Source organism: Protopterus annectens, chromosome 4.part0 (genome assembly GCF_019279795.1).
Source record: "Protopterus annectens isolate FY-2018-M chromosome 4.part0, PAN1.0, whole genome shotgun sequence".
NCBI classification, from domain to species: Eukaryota; Metazoa; Chordata; order Ceratodontiformes; family Protopteridae; genus Protopterus; species Protopterus annectens.
Genome location: NC_056733.1, coordinates 1,772,812,020 through 1,772,827,677, shown reverse-complemented (window position 1 = coordinate 1,772,827,677; position 15,658 = coordinate 1,772,812,020). Strand labels below are relative to the sequence as shown.

General features: G+C 42.3%; 1 protein-coding gene across 1 annotated transcript in view; it reads left to right on the top strand.

Moving 5' to 3' along the window:
- Positions 1-15,658, top strand: part of LARP1 (La ribonucleoprotein 1, translational regulator) — a 3,464,554-nt gene that overhangs the window by 1,807,926 nt on the left and 1,640,970 nt on the right. The window lies entirely within an intron of this gene.

Here is a 15,658-nt window from a genome sequence, read left to right as displayed (position 1 = left end):
TGTCTAAAAAACACATGAGCAAAATGGCTGAGGATTTAATTACCTTGATCAGGGGTACCCAACCCCCTCCATCTAAGAGGTCTAGGCAAGGCACTGATTATGAATCTTCAGATCAGGTTTCCATTTCTTCTGATTCCGTTTCTGATCAGGAATTATCACCTTATGAGGACTCTGATGCAGAAGAATCCATCCCTTCTGCTTCTCCTCCTGAGGATTTTTCTTTTGGAGAAACTTTGCATACCTTAAGGGAACATTTTCATTGGGAGAGTCAGGATTTTTCAGAATCCAAAAAGAGCCTTAGGGATTTCCTTCTTCCTCAGCATAGGCCTTTGGCTATACTTCCTGTTCTAGACATTGTTGATGTTTTCTCAGAATCCAGCATGGCTCCTGATTCCCTGCCTCCGGCTCCTAGTAAGCCAGACAGATATTACAGAGTTCCTGACTCCCACCAATTCCTTTTTAAAAACCCTACTGCTGACCCTGAAACAATTTCACAGGGTCCCAAGGGTGTTAAGGCTTTTACTGCTAAAAATCCTACCCCTTCTGATAGAGACTCCAGGGTGCTGGATAAATGGGGTAAGAAGGTTTACACATCTGCAACCCTGGCAATCAGGGCTTTTAAACTGTCAATTTCATATGCTTAAATAGCATGTCATGGGCTTACTTAAACAGCAACGATGTTGATTTCTGACTGTGTGGAAAATAGAGTTACAGGATTTATTGCATTCAGCTGAACAAGTTGGAAAGCATACTTTGCAATGTGGTTTTGATTCCTTGGAGGCCTCTTGCAGGGCCGCTGTAACTGGATCTGTGTTAAGAAGGCATGCTTGGCTCAAGGAGCAAAATCTGCCTGATAATGTTAAAGCAAAATTGTTGGATACTGCTTTACAACAGGACAGTATATTTGGTAATAAGGCAGAAGAAGTTTTGAAAAAGATGGAAGACAAAGCTAACTCTATGCAAACTGTAAAAGATTCCTTGCAAGTGCAGCCACCCAGGTTCAGTAGGCACTGGCCTACTAAGAGTTGGTCCCTTCCAGTACCCACCAGAGCCGCTCAGGTCAAACCCAAACACTCCAAAGGCTCCAGGTTTGAGTCACAAGGAACTTACAGAACAAAACAATGGGGTGCCTCCACCTCCAAATCTGGAAGTAGCAAGGCACCTCCCTACGGAAAACAGTCTCAATGACTTTCCTCTGCCACTTCCAAGCACTTACCTTTTGGCAGCCCCTTGGGGGGGAAACTAGCATTTCATGCACAAAATTGGCATCTAATTACCCAGGACAAGTGGGTTTTAAATATAGTATCCCAGGGATACAGATTTCATTTCCACACATTGCCAATTCCAAACGGATGGCCAGATCTGCCTCCAAATCAGTGGGCAGAGGCCCAGAAACAAGTTATGTCCCTCATGAATATGGGGGTTATTCAACCAGTACCAGAAAAGGAAAAGGGACAAGGTTTTTACTCAAGACTTTTCCTGGTACCCAGAAAAGACAAATCATGGCGTCCAGTTCTGGACTTATCCATTCTAAATACATTCCTGGACATTCCAAAATTCAAGATGCTGACTCTACAACAGTTACTGCCTATGCTAGACAACGATGCCTGGTTGGTAACTCTAGACTTGAAAGAGGCTTACCTGCATATCCCAATCAGGGAGTCTTGCAGAAGATTCCTTCACTTCAAAACAGGCTATTTGCATTACCAGGTCTCTGCACTGCCCTTGGCTTATTTACTGCGCCCAGGGTCTTCACAAAGTTCCTGGCACCAGTAATTGCATTTTGCAGACAAAGAAACATTCAAATTTATCCTTATCTGGACAATTGTCTAATTCAGGCAGAAAACAAGGACACTCTTCTACAGCATCTGGCTTTTGTAAAAAGGCTTCTAACTTGCCGAGGGTACACCATAAACGAAAAGAAATCACAACTGGTACCCTCTCAAAAAATTACATTCCTGGGTGCAAGCTTGAATACAACTGCCCAGATGACTTACCTCACGCCAGAAAAAAAATCCAATTGATGACTTACTTCAAACAAGTGGCCACAAAAACCCCGTTATCTGCAAGACAAATTCTGCAAGCCTTGGGGTTCATGGCTTCCTGCATTCTTCTAATTCCATATGCAAGACTGCATATGAGGAAACTTCAGTGGTACCTAAAAAGCTTATGGAGTCATTATTGTCACAGCCTGGAAACAATGATTCCTATCATTCCTTGCCTGCAGCTAGAGTTCCTATGGTAGGCAGAGGCCTGTCACCAAAACAAGGGATTGTCATTCATTCCACCCCCTGCCACCCAAACCCTGACTACAGACACATCAGTCTATGCTTGGGGGGGCCCATCTGGCAGGGAGATGCATTCAGGGCGAATGGAGCTCAAATCAAATGCACCTGCATATCAACCAGAAAGAGATGCTAGCTGTACATAATGCTTTGACACCTAGCTGTACAGAATGCTTTGACAGCTTTCAAGGACTTGCTTCATCCAGGATAACTACTGGTAAAGACAGACAACACCACGGTCATGTGGTACATAAGCAGGGGGGTACCCATTTCTACCCCCTTTGCAGATTAGCCATGGCTTTGTGGAAAATTGCCTTGACTTACCAAATACATCTACAAGCTCAATTCCTGCCAGGAAAGCAAAAATACTCTGGCAGACGAACTAAGCATTAATCTTATGGACCCACACAAATGGAAACTGGATCCGCAAATCTTCAGCACGTTGACACGCAAATGGGGGAGCCCAGACATAGATCTTTTTGACTCACCCCAAAACTATCAGTTGGTCAAATTCTGCGCAGGAATCCATCACAAAAAAGCTTGGTAAGTGGATGCTCTATCCTTCAGCTGGAAAAACCTATCATCCTATGCCTTTGCTCTCTAAGGTATTACTAAAAGTCAGACAGGAAAAACCAAAAATGATTGATTGCTCCAGACTGGCCTCGCCAACACTGGTACCCGCTCCTACGCAATATGTCACACCTTCCTCCGTGATACCTGCCTCCGACACCTTATCTGCTGTCTCGGCAGAACTATCAAATTCTACACACACTGCTCCAAACTCTGAATCTTGCAGCATGGCTAATCAACTAATTTCACCAGTTACATATCTCAGCAAACCTGTGATTGATGTCATTTTGGAGGCTAGAATGCCAAGTACTAGAAAATATTATGGTAATAAATGGAAAAGATTCTGTGCCTGGAATCAGGCACAAGGAATAAGCACAGCAATGCCCAATATTCCTCAGATTCTGCAATATTTAACTGAGATGCTTCACAAGGGCCTATCTTTCTCTTCCATAAAAATCCATGCCTCTGCCATTTCAGCTCATTACAACAGAGCCACCCCTCTTTTCTCATCCTATGCTAAAGCAGTATCCCAGAGGAGCCAAAAATGTAAGAACTCCCAGGAGAGCACCAACTCCTGCATGGGACCTCAGTTTTGTGTTGGAAAAGCTCACTTACCTCCTTTTGAGCCAGCTGCTACTGCAGACATAAAATTTCTCTCTTGGAAGACGGCTTTTCTTTTCGCAGTCACTTCAACTAGAAGGATTTCAGAACTACAGGCTCTCATGGCAGTGGAGCCTTTTATTATTTTCTACCCAGACAGGGTAGCGCTCAGGACCAATCCATCCTTTATGCCTAAAGTGGTGTCTAGTGTGGCTCTTAATCAGACCATTCATCTGTCAACTTTTTTTCCCAAATCCACAGAACAAGGGGGAGCGAATTCTGCATTCATTGGATGTACACATACAAGGTTCTACTTGAACAAGACAAAATCTCTAAGAAAATCTGAGCAACTACTGGTGGCATTTGCTGCAGGAGCAAAGGGAAAGGCTATTTCAAAGCAGACTATTTCAAAATGGATAAGCCATTGTATTCATTTCTGCTACATGCATCATGTCAAACCTGTCCCCAAGGAGATCAGATCCCATTCCACCAGGGCTGCGTCTAGTTCTGCAGCCTTTCTCAGAGGGGTTCCTACCAGAGACATTCTAGAAGCTGCTACTTGGAGCTCAGTTCATACGTTCAGGCATTACCATTTACCTCTCTCCTCTAAATCCAGAGTAGGCTTTGCCACTCCTGTCCTGCAGGGCCTTTTAGCTGCTCCTAATGCTGTATAATTCCATCCTCCGAACCATAGCTTTGGGATTCTACCCAAATGTAATGACTGCAACAGTGAAACACGAAGTACATAGTACAGTTGTGTACACTTACCGTAAATGTAGATGTTAGAGTGTATTCACTGTTGCAGTCCTGGTTACCCACCCGCCAGCCCCCTACTTTTCTCTTTTTATACCTCTTCTTTCTGTTACTATGGTCAAAAGCCTTTTTGTTGTATTTGCTTTTTTTTTGGAGGTATACTTTTTGTGTTCTAAATTACATGCTTATATATATATATATATATATATATATATATATATATATGTGTATGTATATATATATTTTGCTCCCCTTTTGAGGGGCACCTGCCATCTGGGGCAAGAAAAACTGATGAAAATGGCGTCGGCTGCATGTTTTATACCCCTGACGACCTGACGTCATGGAAGAAGGGGCAGCAACCGACGCAGGAACCAAGACTTTGTTAATCAGGCTGACTGAGGGCAACCTGCCAGCAGATTACCCAAATGCAATGACTGCAACAGTGAATACACTCTAACATCTACATTTATGGTAAGTGTACACAACTGTACTTTAGCTTACAACATTGTGTAACTCTCCAAGCATCTCTCATATATCAGAGTAAAATGTAGTGGTTGACAAGCAGAGCAGGACAAGGACAGACAACCTTGAATGGAAATTGAATGAGAGGGTCTTCCAGGAGTGGATCCAGTTGTGGGGAACACCTCAGATAGATCCATTTGCCTCCTTTCAAAACAGACAACTAAATTCTGCACCTGGACTCCTTGCAGTTAGGCCTGGAAAACTAATATATTGTCATTCCATTGGTCAGGAATGTGCCTGTATGAATTTCCACTGCTGTCAAGGGTCATTCTTAAGATTCATTATTGTGATAACTCTCTCGTAGATCAGACAACATTGTTTTTTCCCTTTTTAATGAAATGGAGAACTTCCTGAAATATTAGATCTGCACAAGATGGAGGGAAGTTTGATGCATCACAGTCTCGAGCCGCTTCAACTGATTGCCTGGATCATAAAATCCTAATATATTTTAGGCACCTTTTATATGAGTATGTGCAGCGGGTACTAAAGGAGACCAGAAATACTGCTGCTAGAAACCTAATCTTAACCAGTGGAGGTTTTCTGCTTGGTGCCTCACCTATAACCAGGGCACTATCTGGGATTACTACCTCTGGTTATCAAACATTTGTAAGAGTTACTATCCTATGACCTATTTACTCCTTTAGTAAGGGGTATTTATCAGCCATTTCACCATCTCTGCCTGTGGATCCTCCTCTTCATTTCAGACTTTGCTCATTCTATTGTACAGAAAGGATTTTCTGTTGATATGTAGGGTCCCTTGTTAATTTAGGTGACATTTAACTGGGATCTTCACTCTTTTTTTGCTGGGAAAGTTATTTTTGTCAACATTTGAACCAGCTATTCTGGCTGGTTTTAGGTTATTTATTTTAGTGGACTAACTGGTTTATTGCTCTGTAAGAGAGTATTTTTATTGCAGCTATCCAAGATGGGTTAATCCTTTTGATTTTCCATGCATATCTGATTATCTGTAGAGAAAACATCCTCATATATACCCCCCTTACTGTTTTCAGAGTGATACCTTGAATTTAGATTTCTGTCTGCCCATTTTCCTTCAGAGTTTGAATTACAAGGAGAATGGATTCTATATACTCTGGTCATGCTTTTGCAACTCTAGTATTATTTTGTTCAGTGCCAAGAACTTTAGGAAAGCTACACAACTATAGAATTCCTAGTGTTGGAGTGGGAATGGAGCAACCTGAATCAATTCAAATGGTTCCAGATGGTTGTTCCTTGCTATGTCTTTGTTATTCCACAAAGGTAAAACATTTCCAAGCAGGCTTAAGACACATTCTAATAGAGCTTTGTTTTCTGTGATAGCATATTGGAAAAGGGTGGACTTGAAACATTCTAGAGGTAACTTTATGGTGCTCTATACATATATTTTACAGGACCTATCCAGGTCCAGGATTGGCTGTGCTAGGGCCATTCTCCAGGGTCTCCTAAACCCTTATCCATCCTCCTTCCAGATTGAATAAGTTTTGATGTTAAGTTGTCCTATCTCGCCTTCATTCTTAACTAATGGGTTCGGAGTTGATCCCCTGCTCCGACTCAGCCGTTTTTTTGTAGCTCGAGGTCTTCAACCAGCTCTAGGCTAATCTCCTATCTCATCATGCACTAATGTGTACCTTCATCTCGTTTGCTGCGAAACAGATCGAGCGTTGTTTGACCAGCTCAGGCTAAGTGTTAAAAAATGTTTATTATAACATCTTTATATTCAAGCTTTGTTTATTAGAATTGTTAATAGTGGGTAGTTTTTCTACCTATAAGTCCTTTGTGGTGTTAATAAGGTTTTCTTATAACCTTTAGACTTTAAAAGTTTTATTCCTTGACTATGGGCCCTTCTTGTTTGGCCTATCCTATCCCATTTTCTGAGTGTATATTTTTCTTAGTTTAGTGTGCATTTTATAAGAATCCTTCTATTTAGCCTATTTAAGTTAGAGGGCTGCAATGTACTTAATTTTTGGTGTGTGCATTGAACCTTAATATTTTTTTTTATTTTAGTATACTTTCCCTTTAGAGAAGAAAGTCTGTTTTAAGTTAGAGGACTTTTTTTCTTTATTCTGTTGGAGAGGAAGGCTCTTGTGTGCATGTGTGTTTTTCTACCTTTTTTTGTAAATAATTATTAGTATACCTTAATAGTTATTTAAAAAAAAAAAAAAAAGTCTGTTTAAGTTGGAGGACTTTTGCTTCCTTTTCTGTCAAAGGATTGTTAGTGGAAGGCTTCTTTTTTTTGTGTGCTGTGTGTTAGTGCCGCCTTAGTAAATTGCTGGTGTTACTTGATTATTTATTATTTTATTTTTATTTAACATTTGTTTGCCAGGATAGTTCGACTGGGCAAGTGTCCTTTTTCAGCAGAGTCCTGGTGAGAAAGACTCCATAAGTTTACAGAGAGAAGAAAAATTTACAAAAGAGACATTTAAAGAGTAGTAGTATACAGATTGTAGACTTTTCAGCCGTTAGTATACTATAAGAGGATATTACCTCTTTTGGTTGAAAAAGTGTACAGAATATATACAGTGTGTGTAGGTAAGAACCTGGAACCTCGTTTAACTTCGAGAGGATCACAGCTTCTGTCTTTTGCTTGGTTTATTATGTCAAACCAAGGGAAAGATGCAAAACTTTTGGGTTTTAAAAAATGTCCCAAGTGTGGGCAAAAAATGTCATTGACAGATGGGCACACGCTCTGTGTCTATTTATGTGAAAGTCACTTACAAGACCGTTCTGTCTTCCATTCGTTTAGCAGTGGAGTCCTACATGAGAGAAAGAATAAATTGATGCTGAAGGGTAAGGTAAAGTCTAGCTTTGCTGAAGCATTAGAGAAAAGTCAAAGCTCTCAGTCGGTCTAAATCCCCTTCTTCAGACAAATCTAAATCATCTAAAAGATTATCTACTTCAGAGGAGTCAGAGCTGGCTAAGAAATCCCCCAGGATATCTGTGAAAGTATCTAAAGATGTTACTTCTGAAGACAGTCAACCTCGCCTCCAATGACTTCGGAGCCCTTGGTTTTAACTGTACGGAGCCGGTCCCCACCTTGGAACCGGTATCCCCTACATTACGGTCTCCATTATTACAAATGGCTTCTCTGGCTTCATCATCCAGGTCCTCTAGGAGCCTTTCTGATTTGGACATGGATCGAGTTGTGCAGAGACTGCTGAAGACACCGGCGTTAGCAAAACTATTATCAGAACCGACCCTTAGAACCGTCTGTGCCTACTCCTTCTTTATCCATTCCTCCTCTGATCCGACCTGTGGTTTCAGAGCCAGAAAAGATGGAACCGATGGTGATGGATGTGTCGGAACTGTGAACCACTCCAGGACTTTCAGCCCAGAGTACCTCTGTGCCATCCGGGAAGTCTGGGAGCCGACACTCACCGACCAGCTCTGTGGGGATGAGTAGAGCCAATATTTTGTCGGATTCTACTCTACCTCTCGGAGCTTCTGCTCGGATGAGCTCTGCTCCTACCTATGCCTATGAGTCTGTTCCTGTGGAGCCAGGGGTGTCTCTTGGTTCTTTGGAGCCGGAGCCTCCTTCGACTCATGAGAGTGGAGCATTTGAGGCTATCAGGAGAGCCCTGTCCTCTGAGACAGCATCACCTTCAGTTACTCCTATTCCATCCCTTAGGGCATCGGTGTCTGTCTCTACAATACCAAATCCACATAAGCATAGAGATACAGAACTTCAGGAAACCCCAGTGGGTGAACTCATCTTCCGAAACCTTTCTGGAATATCCTTCTGAAGAGGGTCTTCAGAAGAAAACTTGCAAGTGGGAAGCATTTGGACTCCCCACAGGAGTCAATTATTTCTGAGACAGACCTCGATGAATCGGAAGGATCCCCATGGTCGCCCTCTCAGGATGTCTCCTCCGCAGAGATCCTGAAACAGAGAGGCGGTTGGAAGTCCATCAACCGTACTGACGAGGAGTCCGTGTACCTGAAAGCTTTTGGATCTCGACCCTCCTCTTCTTGGGTGTCTCCACTTTGTGACCTGCTTATTGTTTGTTTGCCGAAAGGCGTGGGAGTCTCCAGACACTATGGAGCCTGTCCCTAGGAGGAATAAGTTCATCACTAGCCCTGATGATAAACCTTTTCTAATAAAAGAAGTTCCAGTAGCTGCTATGGTGGTGGCGCCAGCTACTAAAAAGGAGTTCTCAGAAACATCCTCATCTGTTCATCCTCCAAGTAAGGATTCACGCATAATGGGCAGATATGGAAAGAACATGTTTTCATCAGCAACCTTTACCCTCAGGTCCTTAAATTATTTAACCCATTTTACAAGGTTACAGAGAGATGTCATAAAGGAGCTAGGAGATCGTCTCCAGGGTTCAGTAGCTGAGGTGGTATTGGAGAAAATATCATCCCAGCTCTCTACCCTTAACTCCCCGATTAACTCCCATGAGGCTAATCTCATATGTAGCTAATGGAGCAAATAGATTAGCGTCTTCAGGAATCTCCCTCGAGACCCTCCTGGATACATTTATGTAACTTTGCGGAACCCTTCAAGTCATCCTTTATAAACACCCCTTTTGATGGCTCATCTCTTTTCAGGCCTAAAGGTGTGAACAGGAGGGAAGGATTCTCTGCTGTGAGAGTACATTTTTCCACACCTTTCCAGACCCTACCTCAAGGGTCAGAAGGGGAGAAAGATGTGGTTCTGGAAATCCCAGAAAGCCTTTCCTGAAGCACATGGTGAACCTTCCTTCAGGGGCAGAGGAGGAGGTAACAACGGAAGATGCAGACCTCGTGGCAGAGGGTGTCCGCAAAATCAAGGTGACCGTGAATCTTTTTTCGGTAAGCCTTTTCAGCGCTCCTTAAAGTAGGCCTACCTGTCCCACTCTGAGGCAGTCGGGGGATGCTTGTCTTTGTATCTAGTCACCTGGCTAAAAATTACAATAGACAAATGGGTACAAAGAATCATATCCAGAGGTTACTCAATACCCTTTTCAACATCATCTCCACTAAACAAAAGATTCCCAGATGTGCCACCCAATCAAAGGAATCAAGCATGTATAGAAGTTGAAAGGTTGCTTAAAAAAAGAGTCATCCAGTCAGTCCCCACAGACCAAACAGGACCAGAACTTACTCAAGATTTTTTTTAGTTCTAAAGAAGACTGGGGACTAGAGACCCATTTTAGATCTCAGCAGGACTGAACAAATCAGTAAAAAAGACGAACTTCTGGATGGTCACATTGCAGTCAGTGCTTCCCTTTTTAGGGAAAGACAATTGGATGTGCTCGATAGACCTTCAGGATGCGTACTACCATATCAAAATGGACAGGGCATCCAGAAGTCACCTGTGCTTTTGCCTGGGAGCCAGTCATTTTCAATTTCGAGCTCTGCACTTTGGCCTCACTACAGCCCCCAGTGTGTTCACCAAATGCATGGCAGTAGTCATGGCTCACCTGAGGCGATTAGGATTCCAGGTGTTTCCATACTTGGACAACTGGCTCCTAACCGCCAGCACCAAGCAACTACTCATCCAGGCAAGGAACACAACCTTAAAACTATTTGCAGAGTTAGGAATTACTGTCAGTTACGAAAAGTCTGCCTTATTGCCATCGCAACATACCATGTTTAGAGGAGCAGAATTAAACAGTAACAATGATGGTAAACCTCCCAAAAGAAAGAATTCAAGTCCTTCATAAATAATTTCCAAGTCTTCTGCACAAAAGTCCTAGCCAGACAAATCCTAAAGGTACTGGGCACAATGGCAGCTGCTTTCACAGTAATTCCCCTAGCACATATGCATATGAGGATCCTGCAGTGGCTTCTTTTGCACAATGGTCAATGCAGACGCTTCTGATGTCTCAGAATTATTCAAATATAATTTTGCAAGAAAGGTGTACTTTGGTGGCTTCAATCGGACCAGGTGAGTATAGGCAAACCCTTTGCTCCCCCAGCTCCACTAGCCACGGTAACCATGGACACTTTCTAGATAGGGTGGGGGGGGGCATTATCTGGGAAGAACAGCCCAAGGCACATGGCAAGAACACTAGGTTCATTTATACATCATTTGTACATCAGTGTTCTAGAGATGAGAGCGGTGCTTCTAGCATTGCAGGCATTTCAAGACTCTTACCTTGCAAGAATGATTGCAGTTCAGACAGACAATATGTCAGTGGTATGGTACATAAACAAACAAGGAGGAACCAGATCGTATCCCCTTTGTTGAGAGGCCCTCTGAGTTTTGCATTGGGCAACTTTTCCCCAGTGCTTTCTAATAGCAATACACATCCCGGAGATATCCAATGTGATTGCAGACAAACTCTGCAGAGAAATACTGATGCCTCATGAGTGGTCCCTCAAGAGGTACCAAAGAGCATTTTCCGCAAATGGGGGCCAGCCTTGCTGCGACCTTTTTGCCATGTCCATGAACACAAAATGCAGCAACTATTTTGCCCTAATTCCCCCTCCAGGGAAGTCCCCAAGGGATGCACTGATACACGATTGGCCCATGGGTCTTCTATATACCTTTCCTCTGTTGCCATTAATACCCAAGGTTATACAGAAAGCCAGTATATTGAGAAGGACTTTAATTCTGATAGCCCCTTACTGGCCTAATCATATCTGGTTTCCCTTCCTGCAACCTCATCTTCAGAAGGAACCTTGGATCCTGGACCCAGTGCTGGATCTTCTGAGTCATTCTTCAGGGATTCCTTACCCATCCTTACAAACCCTCAAGTTGACAGCTTGGCTACTGCATTTCCAAACATAGCCAGGTTATATAATCTTATCTCCAACACGACACATGTTGGTATCTTCTCTTAAGACATCAATAAGAAAGACTGTATCTTAGTAAATGGAAAAGGTTTTTTAGTTGGGCTTTGGAAAGTAAGATTGATCCTTATTCCGTACCTCTTTTTTCTATGTTGGAATTTCTAACAAAGCTTTTTAAAGTGTGCTTCAGCTGCTACCATCAGAGTACAATTAGCAGCAAAATCTAATTTTCATCTAGGTGAAAATTGACCAAACATTGTCACAAAGTACAAAGCTTTTCTTAAGGACACTTGTCTTTTAAGGCCACTAATAAAATCTCCATTACCACCATGGCACCTCAATTTTGTCCTATTCAGAATAATTCTTCCACCCTTTGAACCAGCATCTTCATGTGAATTGAAATTCTTAACCTGGAAAACTATCTTCCTAGAGGCCATCACTTCAGCTAGAAGAGTGTTAGAACTACAAGCTCTTTCAATGAAACCCCCATACCTCGTTTCATAATGATAGTCTACTTGTGAACAAACCCATCTTTCCTCCCTAAAGTCTGTTCAGAATCCAACCTAAATCAAACCATAGAATTTGCCGGTGGTCTTTCCCAAATTTGGCGATAAGGCAGAATACATGCTACACCAACTTTGTCCACAGACAGTTGCGCTTTTATTTACATAGAGCAAAATCATTCAGAAAATCTGATCAGATTTTTGTATCCTTCTCTGAAAATAGGAAAGGTACAGCGGTAGCAAAAACCACCTTGTCCAGATGGCTATCTGACTGTATTTGCTGTACTTATAATTCAGTAAACAAGAAACTACCAAACAAAATTAAGGCTCATTCAGTTAGCTAGGGCTGTTGCTGCTTCTTCGACCTTTCGAGCCAAAGTACCTATAGATACCATTTGTGCAGCTGCAACTTGGGCAACACCTCATACCTTCATCACTCATTACAAAGTGGATACAGCCTCCAGGGACAGGGCTTCCTTTGGATCCACTGTGCTGAAGAATATACTCCTGTGAGCCACCCACGATTAAAGGTGCTAGGGACACTGCCCCATCAGTTAAGAATGAAGGCGAGATAGGACAACTTCACATAAAGAAATTATGTTCTTACCATATTTTTCCATGTGAGTTGTCCATCTCACCATTCATTCTTACGTCCCACCCTCCAAGCCCCAGCCTGTGGGCTCCTAGTGGACCTGGACTTAAACAATTTGACCTCGACTTTGATTTTTCTCAGCTTTGAGTATAATATGAGAGGTAATTATCCAGTTTTTTTTTTTATTTTTACACTTGCAAACAAGATCTGAGGTACACACTGGTGCATGATGGGATAGAAGATTAGCCTCAAGCTGGGTGAAGACCTCTAACTATAAAAAAACGACTGATTCGGAGCCGAAGATCATGTCTGAACCCATCATTTAAGAATGAATAGCGAGATGGACAACTCACACAGAACGTTGTGGTAAGTACATAACTTCTTTTTAATTCAAATAGCCAAAGGCTACTTAACAGTAGATTGAATTCCTCTCTGGTGAAGTAGCTGCTTTCATTCTCTTTTTTCCTTCTACTATATATAGTTTGTTGTTGGGATTAAACGTTATGTTCATCTTTTTAGAGTTTTAGGATAAGTAAGCATTCTCTCTTTGTTTGGGTAAGAAAGTCTTGACATTGTCTTCACACTCCGATTTCCCTTGTAAGGGACTAGTTAATCTGCAATGTGCAGTTGGTGTGAGGAAAACTGTGTTCTAAAGAAAAGATGGTTGTATCCTGAGCAGGATACAACCCAAATCACCAAAGGCTGCTGCAGCAGTGAGGAACTTTGAATATCTACTGTTACACTAGTTGCAACTTGCACAGTTGTACTTTTGATTCATGCACATTTGCAGAAGTCCTTTGATAGGATACAACCTGAGGAATGGAGTAAGTTATTAGCAGAGATGGGAATAGAAGATGTGAGGTTAACAGAGATTTAATACTTGAACATTAGGCATTTGGGAGAATCACTTCATTAGTTGGAAGCATAATTGAACAAGGACTAAACCGAGGTGCCCATCAGGCTGCTTTTGAGCATTGTAAATTGCATTGTCAGTGATAGAAGCTACAGAGATTAGGTGCGTTTTGTATGAAGAAGTGCCTAAAATGATAACTTGTGCAGTTTTAGTTACCAGAAGTAAAGAAGACATGGTAAAATTATTTAAGGTTTAAAACATTGCCGCAATCACTTTGGTTTATTGGTAAATGAAAGACATTATAGTGAAGATGAAGTGGAGGGAATAATTAAGCTATTGATGTTTATGGTTGGAATTTGGTGGAGAGGGGTTTTTAGCAAAGATGAGACATATACTGTACAGTTATACAAACAATGTGTAAGATGTCCTTGAGAAAGCTGTTTTATTTTATTACAGCAGTTTCATAAACCCCATAATTACTGTTTTAAGTTCATTTCTGGAAGTCTCAGAGAAAGGTATTTTAGAAATTTGTTTTGGAGCAATATGGGGGTTCAAGACTGATCCCAATAAAAGGGGAGTACTGCATTGTAAAGATGGTGATCTAATGGTGTTGCAGTATATTTTGTATTGTGCTATATTTTAAGATTGTAAATAACATGGTATAGTTGAAATAGATGAGGGATAATCATATATTTTTTGAAGTTATGAAAATGGGAGCAGCAGACCAGTTAATAGAAGGAAACGCTTTAAAAAATTTCAAAAGGACCGTAGCAGACCAGGGGCTTCACTGTGTGCAATATCTTAAACCTTTCGTGACAAAGGCCCATTAGGAAGTATGTATATTGCCCCTTAAGGACATGCAAGTGTTTTAGCATCATGGCTTCTGAATGCCCCTAACTTTTTAGATGTTCATCGTGTTTCACTGTTGCAGTCATTACACTTGGGTTATCCTGCTGGCAGGCTACCTGCAGTCGGCCTGAATTCCAAAGTCCTGGTCCGGCATCAGTTGCTGTCGCCTCTTCCCTGACGTCAGTGTGCCAGGGGTATATAAAATGCAGCCAACACCATTTTCTTCCATCTTTCTTGCCGCATGGTGCCCGAAGCAAAAGCAGTTCGCAAGTGCTGGTCGGCAGACTCCTGAGATTTTCAAAATCGAATTTCAGAACCGAAGTCTTCAATAAAGATAAGTACCCCGTTGGGAAAATGTTTTCTTGCTCCAGACCGATGTCAGTAAAATTTAACAATTGTATTTCTTGTGGGAAGCAAATACCTCATAAGGATTTTCACTCTTACTGTATTCCTTGCCTAGGCCCTGACCACGACGTTGCTAGTTGTCTGTTTTGTGCTAGATTCAACCAACGCACTATTAAGTGTTGGTTTGATTTTGCTTTACATTACTTTGGCCGAAGGTTTAACTACATAATGCCATCAGAACAACCGACGACCGGAATTCATAATAAATGCAAAGACAAAGAAAAGGACAGGCATCGGAGGCCCAAAACAGACGAAGCCTCTTCTAGGCCAGTCGCCGGTTCTCAGTGAGGTGCTTGTGCAGCCCCTGACACCCGCTACCTCAGAGCCACAGGCTGCCTCCGACTCCCACATGGAGACAACTAGGCCTCTGGAAACTCAAGGTATTGGGCCTACGAAAACTATTCCCTCAGATGTGTCTGGAGCCGCTGAGCAGGCATCGACGTCTGAGGGTGTTTTTAGACCTTCACAGCTTACTATCAAGTCCACTTCAGCAGCCAAAGCAAAGTCTAAAACACCATTAAAGACAAAGAAACAAGTACAGCATTCTCCTGGACAGGCATCCATGCCAAAGAAACAGATGCTTAAAATGGCCAAGAACCTAATTACTCTCATCAGGTTCCCATCCCCCTCCTGTTAAAAGGCCTAGGCAAGACACTGACTGACTCCTCTGACCAGGTTTCTATTTCCTCTGATTCCTCTTCAGAACAGGGATATTCTCTTCCTCCCTGTGAGGACTCTGATGCTGAAGAATCTATCCCTTCGGTCTCTCCTCCTGAGGATTAGTCTTTTGGGGAAACCCTGCACACCATGAGGGAGCATTTCCATTGGGAGAGCCAGGATTATTCAGAATCCAAGAAAAGGCTCAGAGACTTTCTTTTACTGCCTCAGCACAGGCCCCTTGCTATTCCCCCTGTACTAGTTATTGTTGGTGATGTTTTTTCTGAATCCAGTTTGTCTCCTGATTCATTACCCCCTGCACCAGTCAAGCCAGATAGGTACTACAGGGTCCCAG